This window comes from Podarcis melisellensis (assembly GCF_964234715.1).
Source record: "Podarcis melisellensis genome assembly, chromosome: 2".
In the NCBI taxonomy this organism is placed as follows: domain Eukaryota; kingdom Metazoa; phylum Chordata; class Lepidosauria; order Squamata; family Lacertidae; genus Podarcis; species Podarcis melisellensis.
Window position 1 is genome coordinate 69,851,643 of NC_138529.1, and position 21,919 is coordinate 69,873,561.

General features: G+C 45.4%; 1 protein-coding gene across 3 annotated transcripts in view; it reads right to left on the reverse strand.

The window, feature by feature from the left end:
• The window catches only part of SLC38A3 (solute carrier family 38 member 3), a 160,868-nt gene that overhangs the window by 70,406 nt on the left and 68,543 nt on the right, over positions 1 to 21,919 (reverse strand). The window contains exon 1 of one of the 3 annotated variants that reach the window (XM_081900306.1): positions 4,661 to 4,801. The exons of the other annotated variants lie outside the window; for them this stretch is intronic. The gene's annotated coding sequence lies outside the window, so the exon portion shown is untranslated. Of the gene's footprint in view, positions 1 to 4,660; positions 4,802 to 21,919 lie in introns of those variants that run through there. 3 annotated transcript variants of the gene reach the window in all.

Consider the following 21,919-nt stretch of genomic DNA (forward strand, 5'->3'; position numbering starts at 1 on the left):
CCTATTCTCCAACATGAACCTTTGATTGTTTCCAACAGCAAACAACTGTGCCCTTGTTCAGTGTTAGAAACTGAGATATGAAAGCTAGGAGCTAAATGGCACCTTAAACCTAGGTTATTGGCCCAACAATGGAATGTCTAGGCATGCTTTTTTTATTACACGAATACAAAGCTGAAAATGAATGAACTGCAGCTAAAATATTATGTTCATTTTTCACACGGTCTGGTTCTTCCCCTGCCCACCCCCCTAATACTCTTAAGAGGGTCTTTTCTCTAGTCTTCAGAGACAGCTTCCTTAAACTCGGCCCTCCAGATGTTTTGAGACTACAATTCCCATCATCCTGACCACTGGTCCTGCTAGCTACGGATCATGGGAGTTGTAGGCCAAAAACATCTGGAGGGCTGAGTTTCAGGAAGCCTGCTTCAGAGAGTAGCTGGAAGTGGGGAGACAGAAAAGGGTCCTCCTTTCCTTCTACTCTGCAGTTTTAATCTGAAATCTTAGGCACAGTACTGAACCCAGTACTCAGAAAGTGCTTGTGCTAATGAAATTCCCTATTGCAAAATGCGCCTAGAAGAATGCGAGTTTCGAACACTGCCCTTGTTTGGGTGCAGAGTGGACAAATATCCATGCAAGCCTTGGCAAGATAAAAAGCATCTTGGCCCCATGTTAGAAGCAATGCAGGGCTTCCCACTAACAGCAATCATCAGACCATCAGCTTGCGGCGTGGAGAAGCATTGGGAGCTTGCTTTGCCAATATAAAACTGCTGCTTACTGGTGTTCTTTGAAAGAAGTTGTAAAGAGATCTCTTCAGTCCAGAAAGTGTGTAGGTCAGTGGATGGAGCTTCTTCTTTAAACAAAAAACTTGATTCCTTTTTATTTTGGAGTGCCACCATTTGATTTGGTAGGGCTCCTGTGGCACATCTAAGGCACATTACTTCCCCACATTAAGGCACGTGACTGTCATTTGTGAAGCATACTGGGAATTGCAGCTCTGCAATTCTTTGTGCTGTAAATATGCTTTAAACATATAGTGTGCACACAGAACAAGTGGATGAAAGGCAGAAATTCAACAGGTTAGTTGAATCCCTATCACTTCACCCCTGTACCAGAAACAGTAGTGCACACTGAATTTCTGCCAACTGTACATTTGTCAAAGGCACAAGGGAACCTGAAAGTAACAAAGTGACAACCCCACACTAACCCTTTTTTTGCGGAAAATTCCCTTATTCCAGCGCTGTTTCCCGCTGCTTCCCACTGCTATCCCAGATTGTTAGATATCCCATAGAGTGTCCCCAGGACAGGTGAGGCTGCTGATCCCTTATTTTCGAGGCTGCTGATCCTTTATTTTCAAATCTGAAAGTTGACAGCTATGCATATAATTTAGCTGTCCCAGTCTCCGCACCAAGAAATAGCATAGCAAATGGCACATGTATGCCAGGTTCAGAAGAGAAGGAAAAGCTGCCCCAAGCCTCTTGAAAACCTACACACACACACACACACACACACACACGTATGTACAGTGGTCCCTCTGGTTACGTACTTAATTCATTCCAGAGGTCCATTCTTAACCTGAAACTGTTCTTAACCTGAAGCACCACTTTAGCTAATGGGGCCTCCCGCTGCTGCTGCTGCGCCGCTGCCACACGATTTCTGTTCTCATCCTGAAGCAAAGTTCTTAACCAGAGGTACTATTTCTGGGTTAGCGGAGTCTGTAACCTGAAGCGTATGTAACCCGAGGTACCACTGTGTAGCATAAAGGTGCTTGCAGCATAGCTTTGCAACAGCTCACTTGCTAAAAACACAGTTTTGTTCCAAATCAAAGCCTCAGCCCACAATTTTGACGTGTACTCAAAGCTGAGAGAATGGCAGATTTGAATTTGAAAAGCAAAGTTTATAGCCATTCAGAATGCAAGAGAAAAGACAGCCTGCTTTCTACCACGTGTGTCACTTTGGGAGGTGACGCTGTTGCAGATGTAAATTTAGTGGTCCTTCTCTGCCCTCCCTGACCACACAGAGCGGTTAATTGTTGACTCTGCATACAGAGATCTAGATACGCCTTTATTCTGGGTGCACGGGTGAAGAAATGAGCTGAGAGTGGGAGTGAGGAGCCCACCAGAGAATGCAATGTGCTTGCTGCATTCACAAAAACGCACTAATAGGCCAAGCTCTATAAATACTCTCCTATAGGCATGTCCCACTGCTTACCAAAGCCAGCCTCTCTACTCCTTTCCTAGAAACAGACAGCACAGCAAACAGCCTACAGCCATAAGCCTCACAGGCCAGTGGTAAAACTGTGCCACAAACGACAAGGAGCTGAAACCGGAGACTTTTCATACTCCCAAACAAAACACAGGCTCCGTAGGGTTGTGGAATGCCAAACTACCCTAGTTCCACATGGCTCGGTCCAGCTCAAGTCTATACCAGAAGGTCCTGATATTTGATCTAGGCTGCAACAGTTTCCAGAGCTAGGAAACATATGTCACTCCCCGGCCCAATTAAAAATTAAAGCCGGAAAAAGTGGAGGGTTTTCTTTATGCACAGGACACAGCAAACATCAGACAAGTTCTTATCCTCCTGGATAATCCAGCCACTCTGAGTACTCCGCATTTCCAAGATGTTGCCATTAGCAGTGAATTATGTTCAAATATGAATAAAATAGTCTTAGTAATGAGATCAGCATGTCCTGTTCCATTTGGGACAATTCAAACAGCTTTACAGTGGGCTTTATGAGAGGGAAAATGTGTGTGCATATAAAACATACATCATAAACCTTCCATATGCAAAATAGTTGGAATTTAATATTTTCTCTCCAAATACAGTTACAGAATAAGCACAACATTCTTATACTGTATTCCAAATATCTGAAGGCTCCACACACATTACCTCAGTAATCCCTACAACCAGTGCTATTCTTCTCCCTTGTTCTCTTATAATGGCATTGGCGCCCACCTGAGATGTGCCAGAACTGAGTTCCAGCAAGTTCTGGCTGGGAAAAAAGCCCTGCATACAAAAATCCTGTAAAGCAGACTGATACCATTTTTCTGATACTGAGATGAAGGCAGTCTGGAGAGAGTTGCTGAAAATATCCCAGAACTGTCTCTTAGCTACACCTGGAAGGAACCTCCAGAGGTAACCTGGTCCAATTCTTGTCACTTCAGTATGAAATGGGAAGAGAGGTAGGGGGGCCCTTAATGAAATTCTCTCTCCTGACTCCTTTCAGTTTTAGCCAAATTATGGCCTCCCCTCTTCAGCCTTCTAAAAACTGTACTAAAGGGGCTACCAGAAAAGGTAAAATGGCAATCCTCCTCTGACTGCAGAGGAGAAGCCCCACCATTGCTCCTACAGAGGCACCAGAGGCAAAACCCACAAAAAATATCCTCAAAACCATCACTGGCCATTCTGCTTTCTGAGCCCAGAAGACAAGAGTAAGTGTTTTCTATTTCTTAGAAATAACACAAATTTGGAAAGTTTGCAGCCTAAGTATTAATGTTTATAACTGAGAACCCTGAGATATTTTTCTCTTCCTAGGGCATTACACCACCTGGAGATGACGGGGGACTGGTGCAAATAGATGGTGCCTGTGGGTCAAGCTGCACAACAGAGGTGCACTAATGTGCTACCTGCCCACATGATTTGGGCTGCAGATGGATGTGATCATGCCCTGTGTGAGGAATAGTGTGGGTGCAGAATTGTCTCAAGATGATGCAAAGAACAAAGTACCGTTACTCTCTGATCTCGGGATCTTTCCATTGTCATAGTACAGTACCAGGTTGTCAAATCTCATATGCTAGAGATCAAACAAGCATGGCTCTTTCCATCTTCATTTTCTACTGTAATCTAACACCTCAAAATATATTAGACATCAAAGAAATATATTAACGGTATTATTAACTAAGTGTGAGGCTTTTACAACTGTCTCTTTTTCTCAGAAGTTAGGTGTTTCTTAGCTCAGGTCTGTGATGCTGAGAAAAGATGGTGGAAAAGCTGAAAGTAATACTAGAAAAAGTTTTGGTAGAGAGAAAGTGTACTTTTTTCCATTGTGTACTGCCTTGGGATACCATATGAAAGGCAGTATTTGAATACCTAAAACATTATTTTTTTTAAGACTCAGAGAAATAAAAATAACTGGCACGGCAAGGAGCAACAGAAGGTCACCAAAGGAGACCAGAGAAGACCCAGCGGGGGCTCTTCCAGACATCCGCTCCCCACAGACTATAACCCCTATTCTGAACCGAGGCGGAGGGAAGGAGCGAGCTGATGGCAAGATTTGCTCCTCGTTGCAACGATATACCATTTGCCAGCAGTCCGGTCCAGAAAGATTCCTTCCGTCGCTGAACTCCTGCGAGTACGTCAAAGACACGGTAAGCCCAACCCACGCAAGTATTAGCCGTTGTAGTAAAATAAAGCGAGGATGAAACCCTAAAGACGTCTGGAAGGTCTGGCGGGGGCCACCGGGGACTAGCGGCGAGGAAGCTCGCAAAGCGCCGCTGCGTAAAGTTGGAGCGTTCCTTTGGAAACGCACCGCCGAGGCGCTGGCCCACCCGACTCGACCCCCGGGCGCGCCGAATAGCGGCTTTTATAAATAGCAACGGGAGAAAGGTGAGGCACCCTTGGCTTGTGGATCCACCCCGTCCCTCCCGATCCGCTCTGTGCGACTTACGTGCCGGTCCTGCAGTCCAGGTCCTGTCCAGCGCCGGCCAAACTTGTCGGTTTCCAGCGCTCGCTCGGCAATCCCGCGGCTGTCGCTCCGACGCGTCTGTCCCTACGGCTGACAGATTACAGTCTTCGCCAATAATCCCCAATGGAGGGGAAGATTAAAGGCACCAGGACCGCCCCCACGGCGGCCTCCAATCTCCGCGGCTTTCGGAGAAGCGTCACGCTGCCCCCCTCCCGCGTCCACCTCGGACGGGGCACAGGCGAGGGCGGGAGAGAGCGAGGGGGGCCGCCGGAGCCTGGGCGCCCGAGGGAGCCGGGCACAGGCGCACGAGGCGGGAGGGGCGGGCAGCGCGCCAGGGCGCTCCTCGCTTCCTTCCCCGCCGGACCGCGTGCCTCTCTCGGCCGAGCGCGGACACGCCAGAACTTCGGCAAAGTCGGCCGCGATCCTGAAGGTTTTCACTCCGGACCATCACTGGGGAGCAGGCGGTGGCGCTTCGCTCCGAGACAGGTTTCTGGGCCGAAAGGTCCGTCTCGACGCAGATCCAGGGAAGAGTGTTTAGCACCAAAGTTTGAAGTTCTCAGCCCAGTCTAGGGCGAGTTGCAAAGGTTTCCTTGGAGCACGTAGTTTTATATCGAGCATAACCCACACAGATTCAACTTTTCCAGTCCTCTCTTATTTTTTAAAGGCTTCTATACCCAGTCCAATCTAACCCTTACACGTAATTTTTTCAAACGAGCGCGTCGAGGATCGCAGCGCCACATAGTCTTTGAAAAGCGTGGGGTTTACCTCCGAGTGAAACTCTTAAACTCCAGGAATGAGCTCATCCTCGGTGTGCCGAAATGCTGCGTTTTTAATCCTGATACTATGTGTGTAAATAGATCGTCCGCTGTGTAGACACCCAAACCACCACCCCTGCAGTCTAAAGGGGCTCAGTTCATTAAGCCCGACAAAAAGAAAAGTGTAGGTTAAATGCCACTGGCCTATTTTGGGTCTTCTAATCATCTAAATTTAGTGGGAGAAACCAGAGCCGGATCCCAGGCCATAGAAGCACCAACCTTGGCAGTCAGACTACCTGGACATCAGATCCCTGACCGCAGCGCTTCACGGGGGCTTTATGCGATCTAAAGCACAACTGTTACCCTGCATTTACATGGCTTCCCCCAAAGAGGCCTGTGAACACAGATATATCGGTCCCAGCATGCTTAAAAAACTACAGTTCCCAAGATTCTTTGGGGTGGCCATGTGCTACTGTGTGGTTAGGGCCTGTGTGCATGCAAGGGACCCAATGCAGATGCAAGTCCATTGAATCTAGGAGAGCTGTTGAGAAAGCATGCTAAGGCCAGTGAACAAGGATTTGCATAAATAGACTTGTGTAACAGGGTAGTCGTATTTACTTTGAAATCCCAGGACACTGTGTACATAGGATTGCAACCCTCTGATGGCAAGATTGCAAGGGCATTTGCTTCCTCTGGATTCAATACTATTCTCATGGATGGCAATTAAGACACAATCTGAACAGTATAAATACACCTAATGAGGTGCATTTAAGATGCCAGAACCGGAGAGTTTTTCTCTCACACACCTTATATCAGTCAGGTCAAAGACGGCATTTTCAATGTCCACATGCATAATTAGTTCATACAAAGAAGGAAATGCAAACCCCATATTGTCTTCATATTTAGCATATACAATGCTGGCACAAGCTAAAAATACAATGTGTGATTCAGCCAAAGTTGTTTTGGGTTTTTTTTAAACATCATTTATATGCTGCTTACTTGACCAGAAACCTCTAAGCCGCTTACATAAAACAATATAAAATATTCATTAAAATACTGATAAAATCAAAAGTTAAAAACAAATGGACATAAAATGTCTCCAGATATATATTGTTACTGTTGGCATCTGTCTGTCTTGAGAAACAGTGGCGTGTGCCTTCAGGGGTGAAGTCAAACCGCTGGAGAATCACAGCATCTGCTGCGGCTGCAGAGACCAGTCACTCATAACTGCTGCCTCATGTGTTGTTTTTGCTGTGTTAGCAGCACTGAAGTGAGCTCTCCGAGATGCAGGCCTGGGCAGTGTGTATGGAGGTCCTGGGCTGCCCTTGCTGAACAATACATTTGGCTCCAGGAGTTGCCAGAAAGAGTCGTACAAAATGGCATCTAACCACCTTAGGGATTTATGTAGGGTTTGGTTCCTTAGTCCCTTCTTTTGCCGAAGATGTCCCACAAGGCAGCAGGTACTGATTTTGTCCTTGACGTTTACTCCCAAGGTCTTTCTCCTGAATGAGTATAACCAAGGCAGTGGAGGTTTAGGACCAGAGTTTCCTTCTCCTGGATGGGCTGGCTACCTTCCCAGGTTGACGAGCCCCATCTGCCCCTCACTTCTCTCTACAGCATTTGCAGAAACCACCTTCTTGACCGTTGGGTCCACTACTGGAATTGTACGCTCAATCCACTGGTGCCTGTCATTGCGTGCAAGGGAAGTCCCTAACTCACTGAGGGTTTGAAAGCCATTGGCTATCCAGCTGTTCTCGGGGTGTGGCTGCTGTCGCATGCTGACAGCTTCTAGGAGCCGCAGGCGAGAACTTAGTGCAGGGTGGGGAGCAAAGATGGACAAACTACCTTAAAAGGAGCACAACATGTCCCCCACCAGAGGTGCTACCCCTCCCCTAACACCCCATACATATGGCTTGCAAGAAATATGCATAATAAAGTTGCATGTTAAAAATATAAGCACTTTTAAGTCCAGTTGATTTCAGCAAGACTGCTTTAAATCTCCAGTTGGTCAGTGGGATCTGAAAATGCTTAGGTTTGTCTGAATCATATTCACAGTTTACAAACTCTGTGGGTTCTTCCGGATGTTCTTGGATGTCAGGTGTCCTGGTTAAATACATCACTTGCATAAGCCACAGAAGAAAAGTGCAGATCCCTGCCAGTCCAAATAGCTTACCACAGAAGGAGTGTGGTTAGTGTAGGTGGTATAGTCTAGAGAATAACCTGTTTGGAGCCAGGCAAAAGCAGAAAAGCTGGCTGTTTTAAAAAGCTACTCTTGAAGAAGAGGAATTTGATTCTAAAGACACTGTAAATATTTTAAAGTCCACCTGGAATTATTTTGCTTTTTTATTGTTTCAAACCCTAAATGTCTTTGCAGCATTAGAGAAACAAGAGTTTTTATGTTATTATGTTGAGGCAACCCCCCCCCCCAGGCTTGTGCCTTTGCTTTTCTGGATATTGCTTTCTATATGTCCAATTTTGCTGAGTAGCCCATATAGGATGTTATATGCAAATACCACATGCTAATGCATGGTTACATACACTTAACTTCATATTTCATGCTCTTATGTGATCCACACTATACATTTAAAGCATATTCAATGAACTGTAGTTCCCCCAGCGAAGAGCTACCATTTATACAGAGCTTATGCATTTATACATCATTTATACCAGAGATGCCATTATACAAATCTATGGTATGACCTGCATTTGGAATACTGTGTATCATTTTAGTCGCCAAACCTCAAAAAAGGAAATTGTAGAGATGGGAAAGGTTCCAACAAGGGCAGTAAGGATAATCATGGGAAAGGAGCAACTCCCCTACAAATTTTTAGTTTTGGGGAGTTTTCAGCTTAGAGGAAAGATGAGCAAGGGGTGCCATGATGGAAGTGTATAAAACTATAATGTGTGGCATGGAGAAAGTGGATAGCCCTGTCCCATAACACTAGAACTCATGGACATCTAATGAAGCTGAAAACAGGAGGGTTCAGGACAAGTAAAAGAGTGGCAATGATAACCACCATCTTGGATGATTAGACAAATTCAAAGAAGATTTGAGAAATTCAGCTACTAGCCATAGTGTCTTTGCAGTATGCCTCTGAACACCAGTGTCTGGAAACCACAAGAAGGGAGAGTGCTTTGGTGCTCAGGTCTGGCATGTGGGTTTCCAAAAAGCTTCTGGTTGGCCATGAAGAGCCTGTTGATGTGCAGTTGTATGTGCACCCCTTTCATAACTTTCTAGGTAGTGTGAGATTGGAGCCTGCAGGGTACAGCAGCACTGGGACTTGGTTCAGCAGGCACTGCCCTGCTTCTCCTTAACACATTTACTGTACACATGAGAGGAATGTGTAGAGAGTCTAAAAAGCTAGATAAATCTACAGATTCATTGTAAAGAAAAATGCAAATGAGTGGTTGGTATGCTGCAATCTGCAATGTAGCCAAAACAGCAGGAGGCACATTTCCAGCAAACATAGTTTGTGGTTTGATCAAATTTGATCACTGTGATAACTTTCAGCATTGGCAACACAGTATATTTATAACTCTAACTTTCTTTTTTTGAAATATAGCAGTTAAAACGTGACTTTAATTTTAATTCCATATGAGGACAACCTATGTCGTAAAGTGTAGCTGTGCAGGTGAACATGGTGAAATTATACGCAACAATAGTCTTATATAACTAATCTTTTACATTGCGCTACCACGTCACCCATACAAATATCGATGTTTGTATTGTACACAATATATCATGGGGTAAGCCCAGGTTCTCAACTAACTTTAATCAGAAAATCGTTGTCATCTAAAGTCAAGATCCCAGTGTGACCATGAAACTTAAGTAGTTAATGAGTAATGTACTGCCATTTATCAATTGGTGGGTTAGCTAAACATTTGAGGTGTCTCTGAGGCATTCAGATAAACAGAATGCCTTGTGGCTCTTTCACATGGTGCTTTTTCATTGCATTTAGTGCTGAATCTACAACTGGAAATCGCTCTAGTCCTCGAGATATTGCAGGCTGTGTTACATTCAAATGATTTTAAATTCATGTCTCATTATTTGGCAGGATTAAATTTTTCGATGAGCGAGTATTGCTACTTTTTTGGGAGGGGGAGTAATGATTTTTAAAACAAATGTTTCTACTTCTTAAAAAAACCAGCACCCCCCCAAAAAAACAACAGAATTTAGCTGGGCACCGGCTGAAGCTGATGGAAGGCACTCCATACCACTGAGGCCACTTGAGCCCCAAGCAACACTTATGGGTTCAGAAGTATCCCCAAGCTATTCAAAAGGAGTGCAACCCCATCCAGGGCAGGCCACATCTGGTCTAGGGAACCACCCACTAACAGTGCCTCAGTCATGTTCAGATTAAGCTTCAGTTAATTGGCTCTCATCCAGTCCACTATGAAGACAAGGCACTGATCCAGCACATCCACTGCTGCACCTACAGAAGCAAAGGAGAAGCAGAGCTGTGTGTCATCAGCATACTGGTGACAACATACTCCAGTTTCATGAAGAGCAGCTTAGAGGATAAAATTGAACTCTATGGAACCTCACACAGAAGGAATAATTTTATTTATTTATTTATTTATTTATTTATTTATTTATTTATTTATACCCCACCCATCTGTCTGGGCAGCTTCCAGCAGAATATTAAAATACAATGATTCAGGGCTACCTTCAGATGTTTTCTGAAAATCTGATAGTTGTTTATTTTTTGACATCTGATGGGAGGGCGTTCCACAGGGCGGGTGCCACTACCGAGAAGGCCCTCTGCCTGGTTCCCTGTAACCTCACTTCTCACAGTGAGGGAACCACCAGAAGGCCCTCAGAGCTGGACCTCAGTGGGGGTGGAGACGCTCCTTCAGGTATACATGGGACCAAAGCACATTCCCTATGCACTGACCTCTGAAAACAAGCATCCAAGTAGGACTGGAACCTCTGCAGAGCAGCGACACACACATCCCAACTTGGGCAGCAAGCTGGGAGATCAAGGAAAATTAATCCTCCCTGTATCTCTTCTGACAGAGGTCATCATATGGGGTGACCATGCCAAAACTGGGCCTAAACACCAGTTGAAATGGATCTAGAAAATCAGTTAAAACTAAGAGAACCTGGATATGGCCTGCATGAACACTAACCACTATAGCACACTTTATTAGAGATTCATACTCATGGTTCCTTAGTATAAACTAGTACTGTAATTCCCTAAGATCTGTCAGCCACTTTGCTATATTCACAATAGAGGGGAGAGGCATATTCTCCCCCATCCCACAAAAATGCATTATCACGGCATAGAATAGAACGAGGTAGTAGCCGTCAGAGGCAGAAATGCTTCTGAATGCTACTTGCTGGAAACCATAGGAGGGTAAAGTGCTATTGTGCTCAGATCCTGCTTGCAGGTTTTCCATAAGCACCTGGTTGGCCAACAGGATGGTGGACTAGATGGGCCATTGGCTTGGTCCAGCTCATAGGCGCCGACTCCATGGGGCCTGAGGGGGCCCGAGCCCCCTCAAAAATTTTATTGGGGGGGCTCTGCCCCCCCAATAATTAAAAAATTTGTCGCGCGCCTTGGCTCCCTTGTCGCGCGCCTTGGCTCCCGCGGCCGGCGAGGGGAGCCCGGGCCGCGCGCGGCTGCTGCCGCCGCCGTTTGTGGTCATGGCGGAGCTGCCGCCTAGGGAGGAGGGGAGAGGGGGCTGGCGGGGGGGGGGGCAGGCGGTGAAGGGGGCTTGGCTGCTCTGTCGCTCGCGCTCTCTCTCTCTCTCTCTCTCTCTCTCTCTCTCTCTCTCTCTCTCGGGCTCTCTCTCTCTCTCGCTCTCTCTCTCTCGCTCTCTCTCTCTCTCGGGCTCTTCCCGCCCAGAGCTTGTGGGCATCTGCTCTGAGAGGAAGATGGAGGTGACTTCCCTTAAAGGTCATGGAATCATAGAGGTGGAAGGGACCCAAAGGTCATCCAGTCCAACCCCCAGCAATTCAGGACTCACAGCTAAAGCATCCCTGGCAGATGCCCTCCCCCCGACCTCTCCCTAAAAGCCCCTTCCCCTGTCTGACTGCTCTCACCACCAGAAAGGCCTTCCTAATGTTTTGTGGGAATCTCATTAAGCCTACAGACCTATATATGCAAATGGATCTACTTATTCTTTCCCTTGAAGATACATTGATTCGTTTGTTACTGTGGTTTCGATCAATACTTTCCAAAGATCTTTACATTTGTCCATGCATGATCTTTGTCTGAAAGCTCATGGGTTGCAGGAGTTGTCATAGGAGGTTATATTTTTGTCCTTCCAACTGTTATGGAAATTACAGGGGGGGGCACATCTTTAAAGTTGTTAAATGTTGCAAATATTATGCCTGAATGTACCCTTTCAACTTGACAGATCAGGGAAGTTACCTAGATAAAATCCTGTAACACAATGTATCAGCCTTAATCATTTTGCAGATGTTAAGGGGGGGCAGAGCCTGCAGCCACCATCCCTTTCCGGTGGGGAGGGGGCAGAGGAAAGACAGGAAGCTTTTCCCTGCAGAGTTAGACCCCTTGGCTGCGTGGCCCTCGGGTCCCTTCAAACTCCTGGGCGTTTTGCTGGTGGGGGGCTGCGTGGGGGCCTGGGCGATGTCAGAAGAGGAAGCTTGCAGGCCTGGTTGTCTGTTGGGGGCAGCAGGAAGAGGCGGAGGGCAGGATGTGCAGCCCCTGCCTGGCTTTCCTGTGGGACCAAGGAAGCGGCTGGGGGGTGACTTGGCCGCTGGCCTTTGTTGCGGAGGTGGCAGTGTGGGAACGCCAGTCCCAAGGGCAGCCTCTGGGGTCTGGGTGCTGCTGCCTGTCTCCTGCCATGGACTTGGCGGGGGGGGCAGTGCTATTGGGCTGGCAGAGACTTAACGGGGGGCTGCCTCTCCCAGCCAAAGCTGACCCACAAAATTGCAACCCAGTGTGTGTGTTTGTGTGTGGGGGGAACCAGCCTGCGCAGGGTAAGCCCCGATGGGGCTCCTGGGCTCCTTCTGATGCATGAACATTGGAGGTTGTCCTTTACAGCTCAGCTCCCCAAGGGGCTCAAAGCCTCCCAAGTCCATTATCAGTCGGAGACGAATGAGTGGAAGCTGGAAGAAAGGGGGAATCTTTATTTTTCTGTTGAAACAGAGCCCTCCTTCCCACTGACATTTGCAAGGAGGGGAGGACCCCAAACAAAGGTGTGCAGCAGCTTTGAAAGACTTTTCCGGCTCAACATCAGGAAGAGCTTTCTGACAATAAGAGCTGTTCAGACGGTCTCTGCTCCCTGGGAGAGGCTAGGTGGCCATCTGTCAGGGATGCTTGAGCTAAGATTCCTGCATTGCAGGGGGTTGGACTAGATGACCTTGGGGTCCCTTCTGTCTCTATGATTCTATGATTAGCATAATACAAGCATCTCAGGAAGAGGCATCTACCAACAGAAATCCAAGAGTGTGGCTTCTCTCCTGTCTGTCAAGGGACCTGCAGATGCTGATTGCCTTACTTGGCCAGTTCCTTAGGACTGGTACATACAGTCATACCTCGGGTTACAGATGCTTCAGCTTAAGCATTTTCAGGTTATGGATGCACTGAAACCCAGAAGTACCGGAATGGGTTACTTCCAGGTTTCGGCACTTGTGCATGCGCAGAAGCGCTAAATCACAACCTGTGTGTGCGCAGACGCAGCAATGTGAGTTGCGAACACTGCGGGTTGCGAACGTGCCTCCCACATGGATCACGTTCGCAACCCGAGCGTCCACTGTACCTTGGTTCTCGAACAGAATGCGTTCCGGGAGTCCATTCGACTCCCGGAACCATTTGAAAACCAGAGTGCGGCTTCTGCCAGAGGAGCCCCCTGCAGCCAATCGGAAGCCGCACCGGATGTTCGCTCTCCAAAAATCATTTGAAAACCAGAACACTCACTTCCGGGTTTCGATTGTTCAGAAGCCGATTTGTTTGGGAGCCAAGGTGCTCGGCTTCTCAGGTACAACCGAACCTGAGTCCTTGGGGGCGCCGCCTCCCCGGGCGGGAACGCTGCGGGTGCGCGAGGGAGGAGGGCGGCCCCCGGGGGCTGGGAGAGCCGGGCTGCCGTGGCCGAGAGGGCTGCTCTGCTGGGCGCCGCTGACATTGGAACTTAGAAAACTTCCTGGGGCAGGACCCCGGTATGGGCCCCCCCAATATTTTTTATAAGTCGGCGCCCCTGGTCCAGCTTATGGATCTGCTTATGTTCTTAGGTTCACAAGACTACCTGGCATAACAGAACATAGTTCACATTGTTTACTTTTACTAGAGGAAATATTCTTAAAATAACAGGAGGCCGCTCAACTCTAACAAAATGGTTTTTTTTTTTAAAAAAATGTAAAATCCTATTTTAAATTTGCATTTGGCTAGCTTAACACAAGATATGCAGCTCAGTCCTTCCTGTATATTTGAAACTGTGCCCCACTGAAATCAATGAGACTTGCTTCAAATAAATGTGTTTTTTGTAAATTCTCCCAAAAGCCATTCTGTGCTCAAAAGAGTGTGCTGCAGTTTTGGCAAGGATGTTCTGCTTTCTTCCTTTGGAGCTGCATCGCTACTGCAAAAGAAATACTTACTTTAAAAAAGAAAGAAAAAATGCATAACTATGGAGCAACAGGCGGCTCCTCCTCAATACCACCCAGACTTAAGGTGTTAAATATTCAGTAACTTGCAGTCATAAGATCTGTCCCTGTGCTCCTCTGCCCTAGCTCTGTCTCGTGTTACCCCTGCTCTTGTACTGTGTGTCTTTGGCAAAAGATGTGCACTAACTGTTAATTCCTAATAACAGCACAATGTGGCAGCAATCAAACTGGCACTATCCAGAATATCTAAATTATCAGCCTCATCCAAGCTTTTCACAAGTTCAAGGCAGGCTGCAAGCTTTACAGCCGAGTCACAGACCTCGCTTGTGATCGGTTGTGCAAGACCCAGTTTTAAGTAAACCAAAGGTGCTAGAGAGACATTAACTGTTTGGAGACCACAGCTAGAGCCACCATGAATAGAGGAGTTCCCTAATTATGAACGATGTCATGTATTACAGGATACTCTAGCATGACAAATGACAATCGGAGAGGATACTATTGGCTTTGATTCTCTTTAAGGCAGCAGCAGAATTTCAAAAGGCTCTTTATCAGGCATTCAACAAATAAAACACGTCCCTTTTGAAGCCTGACAAACCAGGTACATTTATTATATAAAGGTAAAGGGACCCCTGACCATTAGGTCCAGTCGTGTCCGACTCTGGGGTTGCGGTGCTCATCTCGCTTTATTGGCCGAGGGAGCCGGTGTACAGCTTCCAGGTCGTGTGGCCAGTATGACTATGCCGCTTCTGGCGAACCAGAGCAGTGCACGGAAACGCCATTTACCTTCCTGCCAGAGCGGTACCTATTTATCTACTTGCACTTTGACGTGCTTTCGAACTGCTAGCTTGGCAGGAGCAGGGACTGAGCAACGGGAGCTCACCCCGTTCCGGGGAATCGAACCGCCGACCTTCTGATCAGCAAGTCCTAGGCTCTGTGGTTTAACCCACAGCACCACCCACATATAGTTCTGGTGGCAGTGACCCAGTAGTGCTTTATTCAGCTAAGCAGAATCAACATTTATTATAAGCCACACCAAATATGACAATATAACCATCAATGGTTGTGCCTGAGAGAACTTCAGAATAATGAATGGGTGATGCTTATGTCCCCAGTGACTAAAAATTGAGCTCAGACAAAGTATGGGGTGGACATTTCACAAACAACAGGAGGAGCATGCTAACTTGACACCTCACTTGGGAGGGGGGACACCATTACTTTACCTCATATTTATTGCCAGTTATGTAAAGAGCCAAACTTGAAGTACAGCAAAGGAAGTACCGGGGTCCTTCCTGAGATATGCATTATTAAGACCAGGGCTATTTAGTTTCTGAATACTTAAAATAGCACTGATCACAACAATACAGATCCCTTGAGGTGCCCACTACTGACTTGCTTCCATTGTGAGAACTGTCCATTCAATCCCGGCATCTGCTTCCTATTATTCAACCAGTTACTAATCTGCATGTTGTACAGCTGATCATCGGTGGCTGCAGAAACAGATGCACGGGGCTTTGCAGCACCAGCTGATCGTTGGTGCCTGCAAACCCCCTTAACTAAGACCTGTCTTCTTTAATTCCTGCACATGTGATGTCATATATGTAGAGGACCCACCCATGTGGTTTGGCTGAAACAGGCCAACCTAACCTAGGCTGGAGATTCCCCACTGCTACTGTAAAAGGACCCATCTTAGGTCATGACTGGGATTCAGCATGTCTCTGAATACCAGTTACTGTGAATCACAGGTGGGTAGAGTGCTGTTGTGCTCAGGTCCTGCTTGGGAGATTCCCACAGGCATCTGGTTGGCTGCTGTAAGAAGAGGATGCTGGACTCAATGGACCATTGGCCTGGCTCAGCAGGGCTTTTTTAATCTTCTTATGACTTACAAGTTTAGGCAGCAGCATTGCTACGGATGAACTACCAAGTATAGGTCTGGGACCCCATAGCCCCTGGAGTTCCCCCAACGATGGTGCTACAACAACTGGCAATCACCTCACCTATTTTTTTTTAAGTAAGTCATTAGAAAGATTTAGTTCTAAACAGTTGTGCCTACCATCTTGAATTCCTCAGAGTGCCTTTGGACCCATGTGGGTACAGAGGCACTCTGAAATGGAACGGGGCACACACAGCTGTCCATTGCTTTGTTCCAGCAGCTGCGTGTTCGCTGCAAAATGTTATCTTTAAAAACTGGGGACTACCTGGTCAAGATGGGGAGGGGAGAGGAGGCGGGGAGATAGAGAGGGGAGGGGACAACCAAGCAGGCAGGCGAGATGGGGAAGGACCTCTCTCCCTTTTCCTAACCTTTGCTCCAAATTTGTCATAGAGGTGGTTGGGTGCACTGGAGGCAGCAACCATCTCTGTGAGAAGTTTTGAAGAAAGGTTTCAGAAAGAGAGGAGCCCCTTCTCTGGCAGGTGGAGAAGAGAATGGATTCCTCTATCTTTCCGATGAGTGAAAGGAAAAGGGACCCATTCTCCTCCTCCCCATTTGCTACAGGGGTGAGCAGAATTAACTTAATTTTCCTCCTGTTCCATGCCAGGGCATTTTTTAAAAGAGGGTGAGAACTGCCTCCCTTCTCTTTCCGATTAAAGATAAAGGAACCCATTCTCTCACCGCTTGGTACCAGGACAACATGAGGAGAGGGAAAGAAAGTGGTGGAGTTGTGTGGATGCTTCCCGGACACCCCTTCACCAAACCTGGCAGCGCCACTGAGTTTACTCAGAGGACTAGTCATGGGACTTTGCCTAAAGCTTTTCTGAAGTCCAGGGGATGTATCTCATCCCTATCTAGATGTTTGTTGACACTTTCAGAGAATTCTAAAAGGCTGGCGACGAGGCAAGTACTGAAAACAACCAGTACAGTGCACTTTGTTGCTACAGTTTCTAGGAACTGCAGCAGATTTTTGTCTTGTTTTTCCAGACATTGGCCATTTGGAATGGCACCTGCTATCTATGATCAGGCAGTCACCTTGTCGGTCTGCTGCAAACTCTGTACTTTGGGTCTTCACCTTTGGCAAGCAGCAACTTCTGTCTAGAAGCTGATATAGCCATTTCTGCTTCACAGGGGATCGTCCCATGGTCCTGTGCTTTCCCTACTTTGCCCTCCTTCACATCATGGTGTTGATGTGGGCCAGGACTTGATTGTGTTGGTTTGTGAGGTAAGACATGAGGGCTCTTTCCAGGAGTCCCTTCTGATGGGAATTGGTAAGAGAATATAGGGATTATATTTAATCCTCTAGAGATCCATGTGTACAGCTGACAGCAAAGTTTCAAAAAATGACTGGTGCCTAATTTAAAAATATGGGGCTAGCACACAGAGAGCCCAAATAGGAGAGTATTAAGTACCATAATTAGGCAGATAAATGAAGCATAGGAATAGGCTACAAAACCTAACTAATTCCATTAAGCTGTGTGAAGCAGCTGACGTCCACCACATGGGATGTGTTGTACCTAAACTATTGTAGCCTCTCCAGCACAAAGTTGGGATTGTTTTATTAATATAGCTACACTGTAATGGTGTCAAATGCCATCGGTGTAATAATTTAAATGTATTTTTTTTGGATAAGAGTTTTGGTAGTTTTTTAACACACAAATTATTCCAATTACAGTACTTCCTCAATCTCTATCCCTAGATCAGATTCCTTTTACTGTTTCACGGAATTACATCCTCCAATTGTTAGCTCATTAATTATTTGATAGATTATAGGGTATTTTCATTTGTATGCAAAATCAGTTTTTCAAATGATGTTAAAGGTCTTGCAGCATGTGCTTTAACTTCAGAATTTGATATAAAATACACTATTTGAAGAACAGAAAGCCAATTTACACTTTGCATTCCAACTTTTCTCATTATTTGTTCAGCTAATATAGTTGAACCACTTTCAAATAAATCATTTAGATCTTTCTCTCCCCATTTCTCAATAACACGATCTTTTCATGACTGACTGCAGCATGACTGACTGACTGACTGAGACTCAGGTGTGCAGTATTAGAGAGACAAGTGTTTTCTGCTGAGCATTATTGGAAATCACTTTAGTTGTCAAATGAGCAGAAAGATAATGATTTCATTCTCTCCTTTCCCAATAGAAAGTGAATGTAATTGGTGTGTCACTGTCATGCCGTGTTTCAAACCGTATCTCCAAAGAGTAACCCACTTGATTAGTTCCATCACTCAGATGCCAACCACAGTCTTTCAGATGTCTGTATTGTCACCTCTCTTCAAAGCAAGGAACAGAAGGTGGGGAGAATCCTGTATCATTCAGAATGTTACCTGTTCTATTTTAGGTAGGTCATGTGAGGACATCAGAAAGGGTACCAATGTTGTGAAGGCTATGTCTACATTTCAGAATTTGCTGTAGATGTTGAAATGTCCTTGATCATTCATTTTAAAACTTGTATGCTCTAAGAACAAGGGTAGAGATACTGGATCCAGAAGTTGTTGAACTCCAACCCCCATCAGTACCAGCCAGCATGGTTAGGGATGATGGGAATTGGAGTTCAGCAATATCTAGTGGGTCACAGTTGTCCATCTGTGTCATTGAACATTAGAAGCGAGCACAAAGTAGGATTGTATCTCCTGTATGCTGGGATTGGTAGAGCTACAGCTGTTGATTCAAAAGTGTATGCTTGAATATGCCCATTATCCAGTCAACCATTTTGGATAACAGCAGAACCAGTGTGTTTAGTTTGATACAGTGTTAGACAGACATAAAATAATTAGGTGACTAAAACTTAGTCCTTGAATGTACTCACAAAACATAGTTAGGTGGCTTGAGATGGGCCTATTACATCAAAATCTGCAAGTCTTGTTATATATGATGCTTCCAACAATACATACAAGTGCATGTTTGAAGCCCATTTCCAGTATTATTCCACAGAAAAGCAATTCTTACCGGCTCCATGACCATATAATATTTGCTTTTTTATTATATTATTTAGAAAAACAGTTCCATAAGCTGTGTTACAAGTGATATGTTTCCTAGAGCATTTACTAGTGGTTACTTTGGTCATGCATGATGAAGTATGTCACACATACAAAAAGATGGCAGTGGGGCACAATAAGATGTCATAATCTGAAGAAATAAGGACTAGCAGTAGAGAGGTTTGCCCAGTTGCCTTGCAGAAGAAGGAGCTGTTGTCACTGGTGCACAAGCTAGGGATAGATTGGATTTGCTCTTGAGCACAATTTGCAACATTGAAAATGTGACCAAATGCCATGCAGTGAGGGTGTGTGTATAATAATAACCATATTTTGTACTTCATAACACAGTTTGCAATGGTAATGGTGCATAAAAAAAGGAATGATCCTTGTACAGGGAACACACAGTGTGTTTTCCCCTCATTCATTCCTGGAAGTTCTCAATCAATTAGCTTCACAGAAGCCGGAGGCAAAATGCTACAAACCAGCCTGAAAGGGTTTCACTTTATCTGAGTAGTACATCACCAAGCCTCCCTACAGATACGGTACGTCACATGCATGGCTAACAAGGAGAAAGGTAACCTTACATCCTGGATGAAACCTGTTAAAAATTGTAGATATTACCTTGGCATCTATTTGCCCCGTACTGGAACAACAGAAACTCATTAGGTTAATGAGTTCAAACAATGAGTTCATAACATTCTGATTCTGTAAACACATCTATAGACATTCTCTCTCTCTCTCTCTCTCTCTCTCTCTCTCTCTCTCTCTCTCTCGATACACAATTGTGCAGTTATTGCACTATAAAGTATCTAGGAAGACCCTTCTAAAACCTTTGACAAAATATCCAAGCTTACAGTTCAACAGGGAAATGGTTCAAGGATGTACACTGACAGGTCAAAACATAACCGTGTTAGAGCCAGAGGAAAATACGGATCAACAGTAGCACCCAGATACATTCCAGTTTCCTCTCATTTCTCAATTCAAATTCTTCAGGTTTCCCCCCATTCCGGTAAAATAAGTGAAAGGCTATCAGTGGAGTGGAGTGGAGAAAGGTCATTTTGCTTGACCCCAACTTGGGGCTTATTCATATGTCTTCTTGTCCCATGCCTAGAAAGCATGGGTCTGAATCTTCTGCTTGACCCACACTTTCTAGGGGCTTTGCCCTGCTCCTTTCCAGGGAAAACCCTGCCTTTAGCTCTAAATTGGAAATAACAGCAATCCACAGAAAACCCTATCGCCATTTGCTCCACCTGAAAGCTAAAGAGAATATCATGGGAGACTTCGTCAAAAGCCTTACTGAAATCAAGATACACTATGTTCACAGCATCCCCCTGATCCACCAAGTTTGCAACTCCATCCCAAAAAAATAATTGTCTGGTATCACTTATTTTTGAGATACCCATGTTGGCCTGATTGGTAACATAGCATACTCTGCAACGTTTCTCCAAAGAAAATAGGGACATCCTATTCCATACTTTTAAACATTTCGCTGATGGTATCATACGAATCACTGTATGATCCCTTACTGACAAGAATTACCTGAGTAGCTAATGAAGGAAGAAGCAACCAGAGAAGAAATGGTGCCAATGCAGGAACAGCCAATGGTGCCAAACAAGATTTTAAATGGTAAAAGTAAACCCCCACACCACAAAATATTTTTGCTCCACCAAAATCACCCTCTTTGATCTGAAGATCGAAACTCAAGAATATCTGGTGCAACTGCCATCTATACCCAGATAAAAGCTCTAAATTAATAATTTCCCCGCATTTATCTAGGCCATTCATTTTGGATGTTTTTCACAGCGATGACAACATGACACCAAGCGCCCCTGGGAGGCAGCAGATCGCATTCATGAACACAAGTCGGAACTGCCTAGGGAAGAGAAAGACTAAAAATATTTTATGAGGGGTTATGGGGGGGTGTTAGACTGAATGCCTGGGCTCCATTCTAAATCTCCTGGATCCGGCATGGATTCAACTGATGGAATAGCCAGGCCAACCTGGGTGATGGGTTGTTAAGAGGACCACTGCCAGTCACCATAGATAATATGGAATTGGGATAGGCCAATGGTCTGCTTCAGTATGGACTGCTATGTGTGAGTTTGAGGGGAGGATTGCATTGGAAGAACCGTAACCTACTAAAATGCTCCTCACCACGTCAGCTTTGCACTCCTGTTCCCTCTAGGGGACCAAGCTCTATCACATGTTGCCTCAGATAATCTATCACATGATGAGAAACAATAATAAAATTGACCAGCTTGCTCTGCCTCCCTAGCACAGTGTCGACTGGATGGGTACTTAAAAGGTAGCCATTCATGATCTCTTACAAAACTGAGTGAGGTAGTTATATAAGCCCAGAGAGGCCTGGATAGGAAATTGCAAAGGGAGGGGGAGGCTCTCCTTAGCAAGAAAAGAAAGGAGACCATGATTTCAAAGATCTACAAAGGCACGCCTGTCTTTCTGGATGTTTAAACAAAGAGATCCCATAACATAAAGCTAGTAGAAAGAGCCGGGATTAGCTCTTTCAGAACAACACTGAATTTACTCCAGAACTTTTTATTTTAACAATGTTCCAATGTACAAATAAAAAAATTAACGTCTAAAGAGCTCATGAGCAAGGTGGCCTATCGTCCAACAATGTAAATACTTGGGTAACTTAATTATACAATTATGGGATAAAAAACATGTGGAACATTGCAATTTCAGGGGGGGGGGAGAAATACATTTAGCTTAAAATTAATTGAAGCTGAGACACAACCTTTGGATTTTTGTGCAGCATGGTGGAATTTTATGCAATATGTTAATAATCATTAAGTGACTTGATTCCAGAAGTAAGTCAGAGAAAGAGCAAGGATTGTAATTGGGAGCAAAGCGTGGCTGGTGGCTGGCACCTGCACTTTGCAAGAAATTGGAAAGGACAGCTGAGCAGGATTAAGGAGGGGGAAACATCAAATCCGCTTCCATCTGTTATGATTTCTTGACAACGTTTCAGCGGGAAAGAA